The sequence below is a fragment of the Drosophila rhopaloa genome, unplaced genomic scaffold, assembly GCF_018152115.1.
Source record: "Drosophila rhopaloa isolate 14029-0021.01 unplaced genomic scaffold, ASM1815211v1 contig_155, whole genome shotgun sequence".
Lineage (NCBI taxonomy): Eukaryota > Metazoa > Arthropoda > Insecta > Diptera > Drosophilidae > Drosophila > Drosophila rhopaloa.
The window spans coordinates 14,781,692-14,792,834 of NW_025335034.1; positions in this window are offsets into that span (position 1 = coordinate 14,781,692).

The window sequence follows — 11,143 nt, forward strand, 5'->3', positions numbered from 1 at the left end:
GAAGTGATCGCTGAACAGAAGGAAAAGTACGTTACCAAGTTATCGTTGCACCCTAACCACCTGGCGAGAGGTCTTACAAGGTTGATCAACCAATCACGCCTTCGTCGCAATGACATACCCACCCAGCGACCGACTTGAGGGACGCGCAACCAGAATGCAGTCTTATTATACTGTCAGTTAAATTTTCATGTTAAGATTCGTAAACTTATTGTTAGTCTCAAAATTAAGAGAAGATTCAATAAATAAAAGCAAAGTTTAAAAAAAAACAAAAAAAAAGTTTTCCAGCGAAAACCGGCTTGCAAATTGAAAATTTGGACATTTTAGAGACAAACCTTGTAAATTGCGTTTAAATATTTTCTGATCGGTTTCATTGATTTTTGTCCTCTGACGGAACCACTGTGCAGTGGTGGGGAAAAAATACATCTCCAACGATTCATTACGGCAATAAAATTGGTCAACATGACATACGAAGAAATCACTATAGAGGTAATTAATTAATTGGAACTAGATAGCTTGCATAAATCGCTAAAAGCATCAACGAAGGATTATAAGTTGAACATGCTTACAAATTCAGCACAGAAGGGGAAAACTTACAACTATTTTAGAGGCTGGCTCCTGAACAACAACAAACAACTGACCATAATGTAATATATCGTTATTATAGAGGAAATGACTGAGGAAACTATCGAGGTAATTTCACACGTGGTGGAATATCAAAATTCTTACCAAAACAGAAACCAAAATCAAAACAATTTCCCAAACAGAATCCAAAACAAAAACAGAGGAAGCCATACAAATCAAAATCAAAGTGGCTCCTCTCAAAACATTAACAATAATTGAGGAAATACAAGATCTATTGGAACAGAACAGGAAAACTAAGAAATTCTCGTAAGAAAGAAGAGATACACAAAACAACTTTATATAAAATAAATCACAGTCTCAACAATTATTTACAAATTGAAAACTAATACCACAAAACACCCTTAACCCTTTTAATAAATAAAGGCGCCGATAACTATGATAAAATATAATACCCGCAGAAAGGGTATAAAAATAATACAAATATCTGGCATAGAAGAGGGCACTCTTGAATCACAAGGTCCAACATTTAAGAATTATGGACTTTCTAAAATAATTGTATTTGCCAATTTTCAAAAAGATAATGATTACTTTACAGCTAGACCCGTAAACTTTGAAGAGATCAACATTTTTAATATACATACATTATACAGATAATGATTTAACTCCAGCAAAATCCGATGTTGTTAGACAAATTAATATAAACACGTCTCACAAAAAAAGACTTTTTAAAATTCAGTATATAGACGATGATGTAATTATGGGAAGCACCGACACCAATAAAATTATAAGCATTATTATTATCTATTATGACCTATTAATAACTAAAAAATAACAACAAATTCAGAATTTGAAACCAGAAAAAATTAAGTTAGCCAAAAAAAAACAAGAGAGAACGCTATAGTCGGGTGCCCCGACTATCAGATACCCGTTACTCAGGTAAAATGAGTGCGAGGGAGATGGAGATAGAAACTTTGATCACGCATAACTTTTTAACGAATGGTCCGATTTGAAAAATTTCTTCTTCGATAGGTATTGATAAACACAATAAAACTGCATTTTTACTTTTCCGAAATATTTAAATTTATAAATTCGTATATAAGCGATTGTGGGCGTTAAAGGGGGCGTGGCACCTTTTTGAAATAAACTTGCGCTGCGTAGGAACTCCTAGAATCTGCATGCAAAATGCCAATCTTCTAGCTTTTATAGTTTCCGAGATCTCAGCGTTCATACGGACAGACAGACGGACAGACGGACAGACAGACGGACAGACGGACATGGCTAGATCGACTCGGCTAGTGATCCTGAACAAAAATATATATACTTTATAGGGTCGGAAACGCTTCCTTCTACCTGTTACATACTTTTGCACGAATACAATATACCCTTTTACTCTACGAGTAACGGGTATAAAAAAAACAAGTCGAATTATAATATAATATCCCAATACTTCTTGTGACCGAAAAATCACAGTTAAAAAAGGATAGAGATAAGGTATTGTCTACCGATAAATAAATAAAAAATTATTAAAATAAGACTAGATTTAGAACAATTTGATTTTACTGCACAGTATAATTACGTAGCAGATACCTTTTGAAAAAAATCGTTGAGGAACTCAAATACATGAATAGACAAATTTTAAAAGTCACCACAAGATCACAAAGTAGACAGAAGAATGAAAACCGCAGTCTCTAACAGGTTCAGATTTGCAAAAGCAACAAAATATTTGACGTTATTTGCAACGAAGATACCAATGGAATATTCGATTTAGATAAATTTTTCCAATGGCTTGAAAAGACAGCCGGTTTAAATAAGACTAGACTTAATATGGCACTGAGCGCGAAAATTTATGAAATTATTTCAAAAGATAAATTCAAAAATATGGGCAATAAAAAACTTTGCTAAATATACATAAGTCCAACTGCCAGCAAGTGCATGTGTAAGCGGCTAACAAATTCTATGCAATAAATATCACCTCGAACAAGTTTGTGAACAAAGATTGTACCAAGCATAGTTCCACGATTTACTAGAAAATATCGATAGCAATTTAATAGGGAAAAACTTTAATCTTTCAAGTGTGACCGCATTTTTGAGAGTTAATTAGAATTATTCGTGCTACGGTCGTACTGTTAATGAGCTGAGTTTGTAACAAGCAGTTAAAATTCAAAAATATTATTTTCGGGAAAGAGCCTTTAAAAGATATTCTCAACTAATTTAGCAAGACATGTCTGCCGCTATACAAAAAAATAAGAAAACAATACAATTTAAACTTTAGTTGAATTTTTTTTATTACTGGTAATTATATGCTAATTTAGATGCCCTAATTTCTTGCAGATGATTTTTCTGGTTTTTTGTACCCTTGCAGGGGGTACTATATTCTCAGTCTAAAGTTTGCGACGCAGTAACAAATTATATTTGTAGTCTTTGCGTTGTTCCTCGCCGCTGTCAGTGAGGAGTGGGTGATGACGTGGCTGCCTGGAGACGTGGGTTGGAGAACTCCTTCTCCGGGTGTTGCGCTGGCCACCTCTGTTGGTGGGCTCAACGTCGTTTCTGAATATTGCAGAAATATGATGGGAGAACTTCTCTCCGTTATTAACGGCCCTTAAGGCTCGATAACCAATTCAATAATTAGACAGCTTTCGCTGGAGTTGTTTTAATAGAGCTAAGCGCTCTTTATTCATATCGGCAAGCCGACCGCTTGTCATACAAAAATGCTGACACTAGCAGAAAATGATCACTGACCCAACATTTTGGTGACACTGACGTGATCTAAAAACAATAAAAACTAAAGTGCAACCAAACAAATAATTTAAATTTCGTTCGTTTGATTGATCGCGCATATACATAACCTGCATGCGGTAATATATAAACTCCGTTAGAAACTCACATCGCACCCGCCCCCGCGCATCGTAGAGAATATTTTGTTTCCTCTTTGTGCGTTCGTTCCCGCTTTGAAACGTTTTACAGCGGCGACCAAACGTTTTTGTTCGCGAGTTCGTTGCACCCCCTTCCACCACCCTTCGGTGGTCAAGAGTTTTAATACAGCGCGCCCTGCACAGTTAAATTTAATTATTTTGCGAGTGATAAAAACTGAAAATAATAAAATAAATTTATTATAATGTCAACCGAAACAACTTTAGCTGCTCCAGTTCAGGGAGTGAAGCATCTTAAATTGAAGGCTGAATCAATGCTTTCTAAGGCGAAATCCTGTGAGAAGGCCCTGACTGTTGAGAAGCTCCAGGCGATGAGTGAGGAAGGATTAGAGCTTCGTGTTAAGCTCTCAGAGGAGAATAAGGCTGCATTTGCCCAGGTCCATGACAGTCTTGAGGAACTGGATTTTAATAAAATCGGCAGCCAGGTTTGCGATTTGATTTTGAAGAGCTCATCATATCAATACAAATCATGCTAAATCGAGAAAGGGGTAAGCGTCAACGTCTAGCACTTCGAAGTTCTACGCCCAGGACAGAGCCATCTCTGGAATTCCATTCTGTGCCGGCTAAAAGATCTCATTTGCTGAATTGAGATTGCCTAAATTTTCTGGTGGTTATACTGAATTACTAACTAACAATTAGAAGCTGCAGCACTTAAAGTCTTGCTTGAAGGGTTCCGCCTTGGATACAGTGCGCTCCTTAGAAATTTGTGATAGCAACTATGCTGTAGCCTTGGATTTATTGAATATCCGTTTCAATAATAAGCGTCTAATTTTCCAATCCCATATAATTGCAATTTTGGGTCTCCCTAAAGTGGAAATGCGGTCCGCAGCGAAGCTGAGAGAAATATCTGATAAAATAAATGCTAATCCAGTCTTTGGGCTCGGTTGAGCAAATTTCAAATTGCATTCTGGTTCATGTTTTACTCCAAAAATTAGATAGTAAAACTCAGGCCAATCGGGAAGAATCTGCGGCTATTGATGAAATTCCTTCGATAGATCAATTTACTACATTTTTGTCCAAGCGTTGTCAAAAATTGCAAAATGTAGAGCATACTGCAGCATCGTAATCATATAGTTCACAATCAGGAAGAAGCCGCAACAAAAGCATATTAATTGCCAATAACACTTTTGGAAATGGATGACAACTGTGGCCATTAAATTTATAGATGTGGTCAATTCGCCAAATTGTCAGTACAAGAGCGTATTCGAAAGGTAAAGTAATTAGCACTCTGTCTTGATTGCTTTAAGAAGGGCCATCAAATGCGCAATTGTAAGTCAGGCTGCTGTCGAACTTGCAGGTCCAAGCATCCCACCCTTTTGCACCTTAGCACTGAGTCTTCAACATACGTTATGCGAGCTCCAGCTGCAGAAAAAAGTACGCCAAAAACAATTACTACAAGCCCTTCTACCTTTTTGCTGGCTCAGAATGTGGATTCTGACATTGTCTTTCTTGCAACTGCAGTCATAAGCGTTCAAAGTCGATCAGGTGCTTGGATCCCATGCCGTGCGCTGCTAGACTCGGGATCTCAAGTCCACATTGTGACTTCCCGACTCGCTCACCAGTTGCAGTTGCATAAAACGAAGTCTAACGTATCAGTTGCAGGTCTTGGAGATGCTCGATTTGACTTTGAACGAGTTTCCGTTTGCATTAAGTTAAAGACGCATACCTCTGATTACTTCGCATGCCTATCTGCTCTTGTTGCTCCAGCGATTACCGACAATCAACCCAGTTTGACCGTTAAACCCGATGGTTGGAAAATTCCCTCGAATATTCAGCTGGCCGATCCGGATTTCTATAGATCTCGGCGAATAGATCTCCTTATTGGCGCAAGCATGTTCTTTGAGCTATTATCTCTAGAGCAGATTAAGTTGGCTGCTGGGTTACCCCTATTGCAGAAAACAAGGCTTGGTTTGATCGTTACAGGAGGTGGATCTTCTACTCTCAAGGCAACTGCATTACACGGCCAAGCTATGCACCGTGAATTGGTTGGTGCTGAAGTTCATATGGATGAATTAGTCCGTCGCTTTTGGGAAGTTCAGAGCTGTGGTGAAAGCGTGGTCACAGCCACCAAAGAAGAACTGGAGTGCGAAACTCATTTCAAGACCAACATTCGTGGTTTAGAGAGCAAGCCAGAAGTCAAGGTCCAATATTCGGCATTCATTCGTGAATATTTGCATTTGAAGCACATGTCGGTCGTGCCCAAAAACTCCTTGAGTCTTTGCAAATATTTTCTGCCCCATCACTGCGTTTTCAAAGAAGACAGCACCACGACTAAATTGCGAGTCGTTTTTGATGCGTCAAGTGGACATTCGCTGAACGAGGTTCTCATGGCAGGGCCTACCATTCAACAGAAACTGTTCAACACGCTGTTACAGTTTCGGACTTGTCCTGTTGCATTGACTGGTGACATCTGCAAGATGTATCGGTGTGTTCGCGTGGCTGAACCCGATAGCTATCTTCAATGTATTCACCGGACCAGGAGGTGCAGGTAATCAAGCTTGATACCGTGACTTATGGAATTAAGCCTGCAGCCTTTTTATCCGTTCAAACGATGCATCAATTGGCGAATGATGAGAAGAGCACATTTCCAATCGGTTCTAAAATCATTTTGCGGGACTTTTACGTTGATGATCTGATCACAGGAGGCCAATCAACACAGGAAGTCCTCGAAATCATGTCTCAAACAACAAACTTGCTTGCACGAGGTGGTTTTAAGCTCAGGAAATGGTGTTCCAACGAGCGCGATGTCCTTGATAAAGTTCCTGACTCGGAAAAAGAAACATTCCTAAAGTTTGACGATGGCAGCGACTTTTCCAAAACACTGGGTCTTGCTTGAGGTCCTGCAGCGGATGTCTTTCGTTTTTCTTTTTCTCCCATACAGGTCTCTCCAAAGCCATGTAAACGATTGGTGCTTTCCATAATTGCTCGCGTGTATGATCCGCTTGGTCTCATTGGTCCTGTGGTTGCCAAGGCCAAGATCTTCCTGCAACAAGTCTGGAAAGAGAAGTTCGAGTGGGACGAGAGCTTTCCTGAGGCACTCAACACATCATGGCTGAAGTTCTCATCTGACATGGGTCGTACTCAGCAAATAAAGTTTCCTCGACGTGCGCTGTATCCAAATGGTGCTATTGAGATCCACGGATTCTGTGACGCTAGCATCGACGCATATGGAGGATGTACCTATCTCGTTTCAAAAGCTAATGGCAAACGAGAAGTTAGGTGCACTTCTCAAAATCTCGTGTGGCACCTTTGAAACTCTCACGGTTCCAAAATTAGAGTTGTGCGCTGCTTTATTACTGGCTCAACTAATGCGGGACGTACGCAACATGAATCTCTTCGATTGCCCGTTTTATTGCTGGTCAGATTTTGCTTCACGTTTTCAAGTTTTTATTGCTAATCGAATATCTTTAATTCAAGAGCTATCCAGTGGCATGAATTGCCGCTATGTACCGACCGACTGCAATCCAGCCGACATCTTGTCAAGAGGTGCTTCCCCGAGCGAGCTTCTGGAATCTGCCCTTTGGTTCAGAGGCCCAGAATTTCTTCTTAAGGATCAGCACGGTTGGCCTGAATCTTGTATGCCTGTTAAGATTCTTCCCGACCTCAGAAAGCGCATTTTGGTCGGCGTCGCTAAAGAAGTGGACCTATCTTCAAAATGCAAATTCGTGAATTCTTGACAAAAGATCACCCACACTTTTGGATACCTATACAAATTTGTTCACCGCATAAGACGTCCTGGTCTCGACGTCGAAGATGTTAAAATGGGCACTCAGATGCTTATTAGATGTATCCAAATGAGCCGCCTGGCTGATGACTACTGGAGGCTGGCCGATCCGGATTTCTATAGATCTCGGCGAATAGATCTCCTTATTGGCGCAAGCATGTTCTTTGAGCTATTATCTCTAGAGCAGATTAAGTTGGCTGCTGGGTTACCCCTATTGCAGAAAACAAGGCTTGGTTTGATCGTTACAGGAGGTGGATCTTCTACTCTCAAGGCAACTGCATTACACGGCCAAGCTATGCACCGTGAATTGGTTGGTGCTGAAGTTCATATGGATGAATTAGTCCGTCGCTTTTGGGAAGTTCAGAGCTGTGGTGAAAGCGTGGTCACAGCCACCAAAGAAGAACTGGAGTGCGAAACTCATTTCAAGACCAACATTCGTGGTTTAGAGAGCAAGCCAGAAGTCAAGGTCCAATATTCGGCATTCATTCGTGAATATTTGCATTTGAAGCACATGTCGGTCGTGCCCAAAAACTCCTTGAGTCTTTGCAAATATTTTCTGCCCCATCACTGCGTTTTCAAAGAAGACAGCACCACGACTAAATTGCGAGTCGTTTTTGATGCGTCAAGTGGACATTCGCTGAACGAGGTTCTCATGGCAGGGCCTACCATTCAACAGAAACTGTTCAACACGCTGTTACAGTTTCGGACTTGTCCTGTTGCATTGACTGGTGACATCTGCAAGATGTATCGGTGTGTTCGCGTGGCTGAACCCGATAGCTATCTTCAATGTATTCACCGGACCAGGAGGTGCAGGTAATCAAGCTTGATACCGTGACTTATGGAATTAAGCCTGCAGCCTTTTTATCCGTTCAAACGATGCATCAATTGGCGAATGATGAGAAGAGCACATTTCCAATCGGTTCTAAAATCATTTTGCGGGACTTTTACGTTGATGATCTGATCACAGGAGGCCAATCAACACAGGAAGTCCTCGAAATCATGTCTCAAACAACAAACTTGCTTGCACGAGGTGGTTTTAAGCTCAGGAAATGGTGTTCCAACGAGCGCGATGTCCTTGATAAAGTTCCTGACTCGGAAAAAGAAACATTCCTAAAGTTTGACGATGGCAGCGACTTTTCCAAAACACTGGGTCTTGCTTGAGGTCCTGCAGCGGATGTCTTTCGTTTTTCTTTTTCTCCCATACAGGTCTCTCCAAAGCCATGTAAACGATTGGTGCTTTCCATAATTGCTCGCGTGTATGATCCGCTTGGTCTCATTGGTCCTGTGGTTGCCAAGGCCAAGATCTTCCTGCAACAAGTCTGGAAAGAGAAGTTCGAGTGGGACGAGAGCTTTCCTGAGGCACTCAACACATCATGGCTGAAGTTCTCATCTGACATGGGTCGTACTCAGCAAATAAAGTTTCCTCGACGTGCGCTGTATCCAAATGGTGCTATTGAGATCCACGGATTCTGTGACGCTAGCATCGACGCATATGGAGGATGTACCTATCTCGTTTCAAAAGCTAATGGCAAACGAGAAGTTAGGTGCACTTCTCAAAATCTCGTGTGGCACCTTTGAAACTCTCACGGTTCCAAAATTAGAGTTGTGCGCTGCTTTATTACTGGCTCAACTAATGCGGGACGTACGCAACATGAATCTCTTCGATTGCCCGTTTTATTGCTGGTCAGATTTTGCTTCACGTTTTCAAGTTTTTATTGCTAATCGAATATCTTTAATTCAAGAGCTATCCAGTGGCATGAATTGCCGCTATGTACCGACCGACTGCAATCCAGCCGACATCTTGTCAAGAGGTGCTTCCCCGAGCGAGCTTCTGGAATCTGCCCTTTGGTTCAGAGGCCCAGAATTTCTTCTTAAGGATCAGCACGGTTGGCCTGAATCTTGTATGCCTGTTAAGATTCTTCCCGACCTCAGAAAGCGCATTTTGGTCGGCGTCGCTAAAGAAGTGGACCTATCTTCAAAATGCAAATTCGTGAATTCTTGACAAAAGATCACCCACACTTTTGGATACCTATACAAATTTGTTCACCGCATAAGACGTCCTGGTCTCGACGTCGAAGATGTTAAAATGGGCACTCAGATGCTTATTAGATGTATCCAAATGAGCCGCCTGGCTGATGACTACTGGAGGCTGCATTCTAAGCGACAAATTACATCATCCAGCCCGTTGGCCTCACTTTCTCCATTCATCGATAGCTTTGGGGTGATGCGAGTTGGTGGTAGACTACAAAATTCGTCCATGGATTACACTGCGCAGCATCCTGTCATACTACCACTAGCATCCAGTTATATGTGCTATTATACTGGACTTTCATCGAAAAAACTTGCATTCCGGTCCGCGAGCGCTGCTCGCTAACATGCGTCTTCAATTTTGGCCGATAGGTGGCCGAAAAACAGTATCATCAGCAAAGTCCAAGTGCGTCATATGCTTCCGAGCTAAACCACAATTATCTCAACATTTAATGGCTGACCTAAGGATCGTGTAAATGCAACGTCAACTTTCATGGTTACTGGTCTGGTTTTCTGTGGGCCATTTGCTACAAAACCGGAGTTCGAAGCAAGGTGCCTGTGAAAATGTACGTGTGAGTTCGCCTCACTTTGGAGGCCTCTGGGAGGCTGCAGTAAAAACGGCCAAATTTCATTTCTATCGTTCGGTTGGCCCATCTCCATTATCATTTGATGAATTGCGTACACTCGTTTGCCACATTGCAGCAATTATCAACTCACGACCTTTACTACCTCTTTCAGAGAATCCAGCAGACCTTGAGGTGCTAACTCCTGCACACTTTCTTGGCACAGTTCCGCTGGTGTTGTACTCTGAGCCTGACGTCACAAAGCTAAATTTCAACCGTTTGAACCGCTGGCAGAGAATTGCTTATTTTCAACAAATCTTCTGGTCACTGTGGCGCGAGGAGTATCTGACCCTGTTGTAGCAACGGTCAAGTTAACGATGTCGTCCTGGTTCAAAACGAGAACTTGCCTCCTCTTAAATGGCCATTAGCCAGGGTCATGGAATTGGTGCCTGGATCTGATAGAGTTGCTCGTGTGGCAGTAATACGAACATCAACTGGAACCACTCGAAGAGCTGTCCGCAAATTGTGCGTCCGGCCGAAGCAAGATCTGGTTGAAAGCCCTGGTCTTCCATCGGGGGGAGAATGTTCGGTCATGGCGCAGCCCAAATAAATTCTTAAAGTTTCTAATCTTAACGTAAATTAAATTCTCAATGTTTGCTTTTGCCTTTCCTATTTGCCCTGCGTGGCAACTCTTTCAATTACTGTAATTGCTACTCCTTTTGAATTCCTTCGTCGATCGCTGCCTGGCCCTTTGTCCACGGCAAGCATTTACTTATGTTCAGTTTCGATTTTGTACTCGCTCGCTGAAGGCACGGTCGCAGATCGCCTGCCTATTCTCTTCGTTTATACGTTTGCTAGTTAACCTTGCAACCTTGTGCGTCTTCACAGAGAACGGTCGTGTTTTTGTTTTGCGCTCCGAATTTTCATTTTTCTTATTGAAACCACCGGGGTTTACTTAAATCTCTTCATCGTAGCTACACCTTTAAGTGTTTTCTAACAACTTTCCGTTCGCTTCGCGAGTGCATTGTGTTTAGTAAACAAAAAGTTTTTATCATAATTTAATTCGGTGCTGGTTTGTTGTTATGGTTTTCTATTGCCCCTCTTTTCAGTCTTTCTCTTCGTCGTTGAGCGCTGTTGGAACGGCACGCACTCCAACGGTCAAATCTCTCAGAGGTGTTTTATACCGGAGTTAATCGGTTAATAATCCCGCTCTCTCTCTCTTTTCGTTTCTATATCGTTTCGTGGTGCCTAACATCAAAGTTATTCGGTGTTTCGCTCCCGCTCTGTCGCTCTGCTTGATCTCTCATTAAAAAGTT